The following is a 12200-nucleotide window of genomic DNA, read 5'->3' as shown; positions in this document are numbered from 1 at the left end:
ATAGCTCCCCAAAGTGGGTGATACTGCCCCCTGGGGGGGAACTGAAATGATCGAGGGGGCAGGTAGCCTCAGGTATAATTGGGGGACATTGAATAAAAAGGGAGCCATGGAAGCATAAGGAAAGAGAAGAAAATTTTGAAAAAACATTCATGCATGTTTCTTCTGTTGTGTAACAGAGTTAAAGTCATAGTGATTACATTATTTTCCAAAAAAACAGGTCTGCCAACAGGTCTTAACAATCAAATGTTGGCAGGCTAGTGTGTCGTGTATTGTTGGGAAGTCCAGCATGTATCAGCAGGAATATGTATGTATAATAATTTATTTACAGCAGGATATGATACAGTTACATGATGCAATACTGCATCATCAAAATTTCAATGCAAGAAAAACTCACAAATTTATAATGAATTATTAAATTTCAGATATATCTTTTTTTATTTTTTTAAATGACACAAATTAAAAAAAAAAACATTAAAAGGTTATAGAAAGTAGATTTCCAGGGGGTGCTGATTAATTTTTTTTGAAGGGGGAGGTAAGCCAAATAAGTTTGGGAACCTCTGGACTATGTAGTTTTATTATGCTCAGATCTCAGATTTCACTGTTACAAAAATCAGTAAGTCCTAAGTGTCAGTTTTAAGCTATAATATGTAGGATTTGATTACATAAGCAGGATGGATATGATGGAATTTCAAAGAACAAATAAGTGAAGATAATGATTTACGGATTAAAGAACAAATGGCAGAAAGGAAAGATCTATATCAAGTAAAATAGGAAATTGATTGTTTGATACCAAGCCTGTAGCTGATATATCAAGCTTCATTTTGCAACTACATGACTTGCTCTTTTTAAATAAATGATGGTAAGAAGATTATGCCAAAAGTTCTCTTTCTCTTCTTTTCCTTCTCTTTTCTTTCCTCTCTTCCTTTTTTCCTTCCTTTCTTCCTTCCAGAGTGGAGTCTAGTGAATCCAAAGACTCCTTTGTATTTACTATGGGTCCACAGAAAAAGATGGTTGTTCTGAGATCTGCAAATAATGAGGGTAAGAAATTAAGGCTATAAAACAGAAAAGCAGGAGAAAAAATAAAGGCATCAGACAGAGACCCCTGACACATTCATTCGCTGCTTATAGTTCAGATAGAAAAGGAAGACCCTATTCGTTTACACTTTTGCCTTCAGTGGTTTTAGCTTTGGCCCCTAGGGATAGGTGACTAGCACTGCCCACATGTTCTGAAGTGAAGGGTAGTGTAAGCCCTGACCACCACCAGATAATGCCTCCTTGTGGTCAAGTCTTATGGCACTTGCCACGGTGCCACAAAGCCTACCCATAAAGACCACAAGAATATCTGGAAGAAATAAAGCAAAATGAAATTGTAAGTGGAATAAGAGTTCTGGAGAAATAAATTGGAAAGAGAATAAGTAGCTTAAAAGTGAATGTTGAAAAATACATTAGTGTAGAAATGAGGAAGTAAATGTGAACTTGTTATTCCTTATCATTGGAATGAGTGAGAAGAGTACCATATATAAGCATCAAGTAAGGATAGCTATTTATTTCCTCTATATCCAAAAAAATGTTTTCACACACACAAGGAGAATGAAACTTAAAATTAACACAACATAAAGCATTTTGGGGGAACTGCTGAAATGGCATTTACATTTCACATCAACTCTCTCTGTTCAGACAATTCCCTAAAGAACCATGTCTGCTGGCAGGCTAGGCCAGCGCAGGGCTTGGGCTCACCCTCTCATCAGAGGTCGCTCCTCCAAGAATCACTGTAGCAAATGTAGGAGACAACTTACTTATCTCAGCCATCACCAACTGATGTACCTAGGAACTCTCACCTCTCAAACTCTCAAAGTTATCTTCAAGGCTGGAGATATCCTCATCCTCCTACTACTCAGTCACCTATAAAAAGAAAGAAAGAAAAGAAGGAAAAGGCAGTCAGGAGCCCCAGGGCTCAGGCTAGCTCATCCAGCCATGCCCCCTGCTTCACCTGTCATATGAATGCAATTGCCTCCATGCTTCCACAGGAGAAGATGGACCTTTACAGGAAGTCCCAGAGTTATACAATGCCACTTGGAGAGTCTGCTGAGTTGGCCTCTTCTCTTGACTCGGTGGCTAAGCCTATCTGATCTTTGACACAGGCTCCTCCCCATACCTACTTCAGTCATCATTGGTACAAGACCAAGAGGTCAACCAGGGCTTGCTTCACCATTCCAAAGCAACAAAGGCCATACAGTACTGAGTCACATATTTCCCTAAAAATTGTCAGAGGAGCTCTGGCATATTCTGTATAGGATGGCACTTACAGGCCTTTCAAGCATCCTCTCTGCAAAGCAACCCACATGGCATATAGTATTTGTTGAAATGTGGATATGCATTAGAACCAGGTATAAACCTGGGGGGCAATTTTTACATTTACAAAGTACTTTAAGATGTACAAAGCACATGCCCCACCAGAATGCTGGCAACACAAATATTATTACATCCTTTTTACAGATAACTTAACAGGGTCTCAGAAAGGTTAAGGGAATTCTTTGAGATCACACAGTCTCACTAGCCCTGCCTCTTCTCAGTTCTCATCCATACTTAGCTTATATCACCAAAGGCTAATGCTAAAAATGTCTCCCATTCATGTTGCTTTCAGTGCTGATGGATATAAGTGATAAATGAATGAATGGATGGATGGAAAATTTTTCAAATATTTATTAAGTTCTTACTAATGTAATAAATACTGTGTTAAGTGCTAGGGATATAAACACAAAAGCAAGATAGAGTTTAGATTTTAGTAGTATGAGATAACATATTGGAGTAATAACCAAGGAAGGGTATTTTGGTTTGGGCAGTGTAGCACCAATGCAATATTTATAGAGCCCACAATCACAATAAAGACCATGACTATAAATATTGCATGACATTCAATCACAAAATATACTAAACTCTCCAGATAGAGGACAGAACTGAAGCATTTATTTAGACACCAGAAAACCAAATCCCAAAACCAGTAAGCCAATTCCATCATAGTACCAAAGATATTCAGAAGCTATAATAACACTGAGCCACAGCATCCTTTAGCCTTCCCGCAAACCAATACAAGATCAATATTTACTCACAAACTCTATCTCCTTGCCTGAGCTCCTCTGTCCTCCACCATCTGTGTAGCTCTCAATACCAGCTTCCTGTAGGCTCTGCTGCCCTTCAGCAAAACTCCTCCCTACCATAGGCTCCATATGACTACATTCAGCCTATTAGGGGGCAGAGTTTATCTTCACAGCAGGGGAGATCTTCAAACTCCCCCCCTAGGTCTATGAAGGGGCAGGGAAGATCTTCAAATTCCCATTCCCATTACAGGCAATCACAGGGATAGTGAGTGGAGCCATTGGGAAGTCATTTGATGTGCCCTTTCCATCAGCAATGGTATACTAAAATTTAAGTGAGCTTCTGGTAAGTTATTCAATTACCAGTCATTTCATTTTTTTTTACTTTTCAACTCATTTTGGGGGGGCATCAGGGATATAGAAAAAGTGAAGTCAGAGGGTTCAGAGGTCCAAGATCTGGGGTTCATTTGGAAAAGTGAGTGATAGGTAATAATTTTCAATTCTTTGTCAATTCAACAAGCGCCCAATGGGTGCAAGTCATTGAGACAAAGACTGCACAATGAGAAATCTTCCCCCTCAGGATCGCTCCAACAGCTCTGCACAGACCTGACACAGTACACTTACCTGCCCTGAGGGAGCCATCTCCAGTGTCCTGATCAATATTTGGCCACTGGACCCAGATGGCTCCAGTGGAGACAGTGAGGCTGGTGACTTTGCACAAATCCTCACTTAAATCCAATTCACTTGCAAGGCATAACATCACCTTCTTGATGTCATGTTCCCCTTGGAGAATGAAGAAGAAACAACAGCCACCTCCCCTGAGAGACCTCAAGTTGGTTCCTGTAGCCAAATATGCTCAGAGCTCAAATCCCCATGATCATTGATCTGAAGGGACCCCAGAGACCATCTAACACAGCCCCCTTTCTTTTACAGATGAGAAAACTGAGACAAGGAGAGGAGAGGTGATTTGCTCACGGTTGTGCAAAAAGTGAGCCTCAGAGATAAGATTTAAATGCAAGTCGTTAGATCCCAGAGATGATGGTTTTGCCACACAAATTCACATGGAAATCTCATGGAAGCATCACAGCTAAGAATTGTGCGAAAGGGAGAGGAAAAAGAATTACAAAGACACACTACCCAATGGGTAAGAGAAAAGAAAAGGGCAGGACTCAGGGAGAAGGAGAAAGAGCAGGAGGAAAATGAAAGGAAGAAAAGGAAAAGGCCAATGGGAAGGACCAAGATAATAAAGAAGGCAGAGATCATTTAGTGGCACAAATTTACCTTACTTAGCATTTTTTTTTCTGATTTCTTTGAGACTCTGAATCGTGTGATACAGACTAATTTGCATTTGGGGCTTTCTGTGTTTGTGGTAACGTTACCCTATTTTACAGCATTACCCAGCTTTGAAACAAAAAAGGAAAGAAACTGTTGAGGAAATTTGCATCATGAAGTGGATTGACTCAAGAAGAGAGATTCTGACAGAAATTTCAGCTCTGTCAGGCATTGATATGTCCAGATCAAAAGCAAGCAAGGGAGGAGCAATCCTCCCACACAGCTAAGCCAGAGGACTCAGCTTCATATCCAAACTGTTTTTCCTAATAGAAAGTCATTTTATCTCTCTGGGCCTCAGTTTCTGTATCTACAAAGGTATCTAAGAGGTTGGACTAGATAATCCCTAAGGTCACTCTGAGCATGTGAACATCATCATAACACAGGAATTATTGTAATTGCAAATTTTTTTTTAAACCACTAAAAATGAATAGAACACTGGCCCTGGAGTCAGGAGGACCTGAGTTCAAATCCGGTCTCAGACACTTAACACACTAGCCATGTGACTTTGGGCAAGTCACTTAACCCCAATTGCCCTCCAAAAAGCAAAAAATAAAATAAAAACCACTAAAAATCCATCTTACACTGATCCTTCAGCCTTCACTCTAACTCAAAGAAGTAAAAACCTCTACAATCGCATAACTCCACATGTTACCACCTTGTAGCATTTGTGACCCTTATGCCATTCATTCATACAGCAGGCAAGCATTTATTAAGTGCCTACTAGAGAAATAATGTGAAAAACATAGTCTCTGCCCTCAGGGATCTTATTTTCACCTAGATGGGGGAAAATAACACAAAAACAGATATGTCCATACAAACAATGTGCAACATAATTTCAGGGTGGGGCTAGGGCATTAACAACTAGGGAGATCAGGAAAGTCTTCATGAGGGTTCAAGGGAGTGAGGGATTCTAAGAGGGAGACATGGAAGAGACCATTCTAGGTATGGGAGCAGCCAGTCCAAAGTCATGATGATGGGAGATTCAGTATGTGTGGTGAACAGGAAGTAAGCCACCTTGATGGGAATATAGTGGGTAATAAGGAGTAATGTATAATCCTGGAAAGAATATTAGGATAAAAAGGGCTTTAAATGCCCAATGGGGTTTACATTTTAACCTGAATGAAGAATAGGCAGAGCCATCTCCAGTCATCCTGATCCATATCTCACCACTGGACCAAGGTGGTCCCACAGAAGAAAGTGAAGCTGGTGACTTTGCACATCCCTCCTTCACTTAAATCCAGTTCACTTGCAAGTCATGCTATCACCGCCCTGATGCCATGGTCCTCTTCTAGAACAAAGGACAAACCACAACAGATGAAGTAGGAAACCACCAAAATTTCTTCAACAGGGATTTGACATACTCATACCTATATTTTATAAACGTCAATTTGGAAGCTGTGTCAAGAGTCTTTGACATGACAAAAAGGACCACGATGCCTTCGGGGGCACTTTTCACTTCTCTGCCTTGTAGCACCCACTCACAAAAATCTGAGAAACCCACCTGGCACTCTGACAGTAATTCCCTTTGCAAGTACAGAGTTCACAAAAATCTAAGGAGAAGCACTTTGTGCTATACAAAGAAAAGAAAATAAAGATACCTACCAATGAGCAAATTACTCCCCAGAAACCAAGCCTCATTTGCTTAACTGATGTGCCCTAGGTAAGGCTCTAACCAGACACTGACTCTCAGATGCTTCAACAAGAAGCATCTCCTCCAGTTCTGACAACTCAGCACGTGGTATCAACATGATTCCCACTGTGATTCCCTTTGCATTGTTCTCAGTCATGGTCATAGAATTGTAGGGTCGTAGATCTGAAATCAGAAAATTTGGATTGTTGAATCATTACTCTAGAAAGTACCTTCGAGAAAAAGATCATCTGTCCAAACCCCTTCTTTTATATATAAGGAAACTGAGTGCCAGGCAAGTTAAGCAGCTTGCCCCAGAAAAGATTGTAAAGATCATCTAGGTCAATCCTCTCATATTTAAAAATAAAATTTTCTTGTTGTCTTTTAATTTCATGTCACCTTCATTTTCCAACATGTCTTTTCCCATTCCCTTTCTCTTTCCAGAGCAATCCTTTTAACAAAGAATATAAAAGATGAAGAAAAAACAGTTCAGCAAAACTAATCACACATCAAAAAAGTATATTTATTAGCTTCAGTGTTTCACACTTATAATTCCACACCTTTGCAAAGAAGGAGGTACCTTTTCATATCTCTTCATTGAGACCAAGCAGCAAATGTTCTCACTTATCTGAGTCCTCATGTGCCATCTTCCCATATTAACGTATCAGCCTGACACTGGAAACTAGCAGAACAAGAAAGATAGGTTTGCAAATTCTCTTTTTCAGTGCCCCCAGGCTGCTAAATCTATGTAGTGTAGCAACCTAGGGGAGCCTTTAGTGGACTCAGTAATTTTGCCTATAAATGGAACCCAGGATATTCAGGATCTGACAGATATTATATCTCAGTGCCAAAAATGTGAAACATTGAAGTCTTATAAATGTGGTTTCTCAGGATGGGAACCACAGCTGGAAAGACAGCTTTAGTCTTCCCTTCCCAACACTACAAAGGGAAAATATTCTGTCAATTTTATCATCAGGAATTATCGATATAGTTAAGGGCAATTCCCTAGCTTTGTATCCATTTTCTTTTCCTCCTTCTGCTACCCTGCTCAAATCTTTCTAGCTACCATCTATCTTAGGAGAGATTGTACTTAGCCTCCTACTAAATACACTAAAAACACCTCTCTCCAACCAGAGGCCATGCTAGGATAGCATCACATAGAAAGGAAAAACAGCCTCTACACTAAAAGCATTCACAGCCTAATTAGTGGGAAATTTGTGTTGCTGTTCAGTCGTTTCAGTCCTGTCTAACCCTTTGTGATGCCATTTGGGGTTTTCTTGGCAAAGATACAGGAGTGGTTTACCATTTCCTTCTCCAGCTCATTTTACATGAGGAAATTGAGGCAAATGGGATTAGTGACTTGCCCAGGGTCACACAGCTAGTAAATGTCTGAGGCAGGATTTGTTATTATTTATCCCTTATGTAAGAGATATTGAGGTCCAGGAAAGTGAAATGACTTACCCCACATTGCAGATGGTTAGTGGCAGAATTGGAGGCAGAACCTCCACCTGCTGATTTTGAATGACCACAGAGTAAACTTTACAGCTAGATCTTAGACAGTCTTACTCTCCATTGGTTGTGAATCTGATGTAATGTCTGGTTGAAGCATCCCTTTCCAAAAACATTTTTTAAGAGAGAGAAAGAGACAGAGGCAGAGAGATAGAGAGAGAGATATACAGATCTAGAGAAAGAAATAGACATAGAGATAAAAACACTGAGGGACAGAGATAGAGACAGAAACAAAGAAGCAGAGAGAGATGGGGAGAGAGAAAAAGAGAAAGAAGGGAAGACAGGATGGTACAGTAAGTAGAGAAAAGCCATTGAAGGCAGGAAATCTGGATTCAGTTCCCTCCTCTGACTCATACAGACAGTTCTCACTTTATATAAATTCTCATTAAACAAATTTGAGTTTAAGTAAAGAATTCTGAAAGAAATCCACATTCCCAAAATTCACCTATGCTAACTTTACTATACAGTATTGTATTTTCTCAATTCAGTGCTCCCCTTCCCCCTACCTTCCCTGCCCCCTCCCCACCAAAAAACTTTAAAAATCCCACAAATAAAAACAGAAGAACCTACTGTGGATTGAGACTGCCACAATGCTGTTAGATGGGGATGCTGGCTTGAGACCTCCAGGTCCAAGAGAGGAGACCTTTACCCCATCCTGCCCCCCCCCCATCAGTGTGTCTGCCCCATTTCTGTCTTGTGTGGATTCAGTGTTGCTGTCTGTTCCCAGGTGGCACATGCCCTCTCCTCTCCAGTCTGTCTCTGTGTCCAGCCCACATATATCTGCCCCACCTTCCCTGTGTTATTCTCTGTTAGGCCAAGCCATCAGGTACCTAGCCCCTCCCATAGTGTTCTTCCTCCTGATTTTGCTTCTCTTTCAGTGGCCCCCAGGTATCCTAACATCAAGCATCTATCTCCTGTCCAGTGTCTCACAGTGGTAGGTCTCTTTCCCGCCTCCTTCCCTGCCCTCCACATGTGAAGGGAATTATGATTTTCATATTAATCAACATGATATGTATAATGAGTAGACTAACAATTTAGAATGTGCCTTTTCTGGCTTGCAAGTCAGAAGCTTGACAATGCTCTCACGGTCACTGCATTCTTGTGTCCATGTACCTTAAGTGAAGCAAATCAAAGATTGTACAACCTGTTCCCGTCACAGAATTCTGGTCTTGTGACCCACCAGGTAATGACACCAAAGGACCTGAAACTGTGCTGTTCTCAAGGAATCCAGAGCACCTGTGGGCTTGTCATAGGAAATCTATTCAGGCCCTGGGAAATGATTGTTTGTGATCCACCTTCCTCCCTCCCTTCCCACTTGTGATTTATGCATATAATCTCTGCCTTCACTGAAGCAAGGTGGAATTCTAATCAGGAGAATTCCCGATTTGCAAATCTGTTCCTCATAATGAAACTAATTAATCAAACCATTACTTGATTACTAACACTCTTGTATCTAGGCCTGCTTTGTGCAGCTCCAAGTATTCCCTGGTTAGAGATTGGCTCAGTAAAATTCTGTTAACACACAAGTCCAAGGGCACATACTGGCATTGTGGTAGTAGTAGTAGATGTTTGTCCTATATTCCTGAAGAGGACCAAAGACATCATGAGGGTAATATCTTGATCTGAATTGGATTTAAGTGAGGTAAACCAAACAGTGGCAAGGCAAAGGAAGATGACTGGCAATGGCCCATGCAGCGGGTAACCTTGGCCTTTCCACATTAAGTTCTTGCCCAGGTCTCAGTCTATTTAAGGCAATGCTCTTTCTTTTTTTTTTCTTTTTTTGGAGGGCAATTGGGGTTAAGTGACTTGCCCAAAGTCATAAGGCTAGTAAGTGTGTTAAGTAAGTGTCTGAGGCCGGATTTGAACTCAGGTCCTCCTGACTCCAGGGCCGGTGCTCTATTCACTATGCCACCTAGCCACCCCGGCAATGTTCTTTCAATGACTAAGGGCTAGGTAAGAATGGAGACAAAAGGTAGCCCAATTTACCACCACAAAGTATCAGTCTGGAAGGGAAAGAACCTTAGAGTTTTTGGTCAGAACAAAGAACAATTGCTGTTTACACTCATTCATACATACCCATGTTACATACAAAACTTAAACAACTAGCCACTGGAGGCTTGGGCTAGAGGCTATCATTGGGCATTTGGTGAAAGCCAAAGTGATTGGAGTTTAAAGGTTTAGTTTAATAGCTCTATTTGAAACATGATGGACTTTTGTAAAGACTATTTTTTCAGGGTTATATTTCAAGAAATCATAAATGAGGGGGTGGAGCCAAGATGGCAGGATAAAAGCAGGAAAACTCTGTGAGCTTTCCCCATAATCACCTCAAATACCGATAAAATATGACTCTAAACAAATTTTAGAGCTACAGAACCCACAAAGTGATAGAGAGAAACAAATCTTCCACTGAAGGCAGCCTGGCAGGTGGATAATCAAGGGTCCATTGCAGTACACTAGGAGCAGAGGCCAGCCCCACATGAACCTGTGGTTTTAGCCCCAGGGCAGCCCCCATGAGCAGCAGCTGGAGTGGACTTTGGGAGAGTGGATCACCAGCAGCTGTGGTGGTTTCCAGAATTAACAACCCATAAATGCCAAAGACAAAGTAAAAGTCAATGTGGAACTCTGTTGGAACTGAGGGGGATGGAGGGGCAGGTCTGGCCCCTGCCCCCAAGGTGAGAAATGGCAGAGCTGTGGCAGCTGCAGTCACCACAGCATGGCTGCTTCAGAGCTCCTGGCCTGCAGATAATAGGAGGACCAAGCAACTATTCAGAGGGTAATTGCTCTTGCTTTAACCTGCTTGGATTTGGATTGCTGTCTAGGGTGGAGACCCTGGGGTGTGTGACAAGGTGCCAGAGCCAATGGAGGCTTCAGAGAGAGCACTCAACTAATCCCTCCGGCAGCTGTGAAAACTCCAGTAATTTGAGACAAAGCTCTCCTCTGTGGAAGCAGAGTTCTACTGTGGCAAAGAGCTCAAAAGTCAAGTAATTGAGTGGCAACATGAGCAAGCAAAGGAAACAAAAGTAAGCACAGCAATCAAACCTTAGATTCCTTTTTTGGGGACAAAAAGGATCAAAGCATAGAACAGGAGGAAGACAACAAAGTCAGAACTCTTGAAATCAAGTAAGAGAAGTGGAGGAAAAATTGGGAAGAGATGAGAATGATGCAAGAAAATCATGAAAAGAGAGTCAACAACCTGACTGAAGAAAATAACACCTTAAAAATATAGACTAACTCAGATGGCAAAAGAGGCCCAAAAAGCCAATGAGGAGAAGAATGCCTTAAAAAGCCAAATTTCACAGATGAAAAAATGAATTTCAAAAGCTCACTGAAGAGAATAATTCCTTCAGAATTACATTGGAGCAAATGGAAGCTAATAACTTTATAAGGAAATTAAGATACTATTAAATGGATCCAAAAAAATGAAAAAAAAAAAACAGAAGGCAATGTGAAATATCTCATTGGAAAAACCACTGACCTGGAAAATAGATCCAGGAGAGATTATTTAAAAATTATTGGACTGTCTGAAAGCCATGATCAAAAAAAGAACCTAGAAATCATCCTTCAAGAAGCTCTCAAGGAAAATTGCCCTGATATTTTAGAACCAGAGGGCAAAGTAGAGGTTGAAAGAATCAACCTATCACCTCCTGAAAAAGATCCCAAAAAGAAAACTTCTAGGAATATTACAGCCAGGTTCCAAAATTCCCAGATCAACAAGAGAATATTACAAGCAGCCAAGAAAAAACAATTTTAATATTGTGGAAACACAATCAGGATAACACAGGATCTGGCAGCTTCTACATTGAGGGATCAAAGGGCTTGGAATATGATATTCCAGAGGTCAAAGGAGCTGGGATTAAAACCTACCCAGCAAAACTGAGTATCATGTTTCAGGGGAAAATATGGTCATTCAGTGGAATAGAGGACTTTCAATCATTCTTGATGAAAAAAACAGAATTGAATAGAAAATTTGACATTCAAATACAAGAAGCAAGAGAAACATGATAAGGTAAACAGGGAAAATAAATCATAAGGAACTTATTGAAGTTGAACTATTTACATTCCTACATGGAAAAACAATCATTGTAACTTATGAAACTTTTCTAGTATGAGGATAGTTGAAGGGAATATAAATGTACACATATCTATATGTATACATACATATATATGTCTATATAGGAGGGTATATGTGCATATGAATACATATGTAAGTATGTATATATATATGTGTGTGTGTGTGTACAGATATACATAGACAGAGGGCACAGGATCAACTGAATAGGAAGAGATGATATTTGAAAAATAAAATTAAGAGGTGAGAGAGAAATATAATGAGAGGAGATATGGAGAGACAGAATAGGGTAAATTATCTCATATAAAAGAGGCAAGGGGAAACTGTTACAATGGAGCAGAAGAATAGGAAGGCAAAAGGGAATGGATCAACCTTACTTTCATTGAATTTGGCTTAAGGAGGTGTGATAGTAATGGAATGTGGAGATTCCCCTGTATTGGACTTGGTTTTCAAATTGATTGTGTTAAAACCCAGAGCTTGTTAATCCCACCTGTGGGATGGACTTGTTGATGTGAAAAGAAAGTCCTGAACTGGGAGGAGCTGGTGACGTAGATTTGGAGAGACAAGA

At 40.5% G+C, this 12200-nt stretch overlaps 1 long non-coding RNA gene across 1 annotated transcript in view; it reads right to left on the bottom strand.

The window, feature by feature from the left end:
* Window positions 1-428: 428 nt before the first annotated feature.
* Window positions 429-12200, bottom strand: part of LOC138143754 (uncharacterized) — a 20517-nt gene continuing 8745 nt past the window's right edge. Inside the window, exons 3-4 of the long non-coding RNA XR_011163790.1 lie at window positions 1839-1902; window positions 429-1023 (exon numbers count right to left, since the gene is read on the bottom strand). This is a non-coding gene — a long non-coding RNA (uncharacterized lncRNA). The remainder of the gene's footprint in view (window positions 1024-1838; window positions 1903-12200) is intronic.

The sequence above is a fragment of the Petaurus breviceps genome, unplaced genomic scaffold (assembly GCF_028583685.1).
Source record: "Petaurus breviceps papuanus isolate PSGF00001 unplaced genomic scaffold, PetGlider_PUasm1.0 90654, whole genome shotgun sequence".
In the NCBI taxonomy this organism is placed as follows: domain Eukaryota; kingdom Metazoa; phylum Chordata; class Mammalia; order Diprotodontia; family Petauridae; genus Petaurus; species Petaurus breviceps.
The sequence above is the reverse complement of the archived record's forward strand: the minus strand, read 5'-3'. Positions and strand labels throughout refer to the sequence as shown.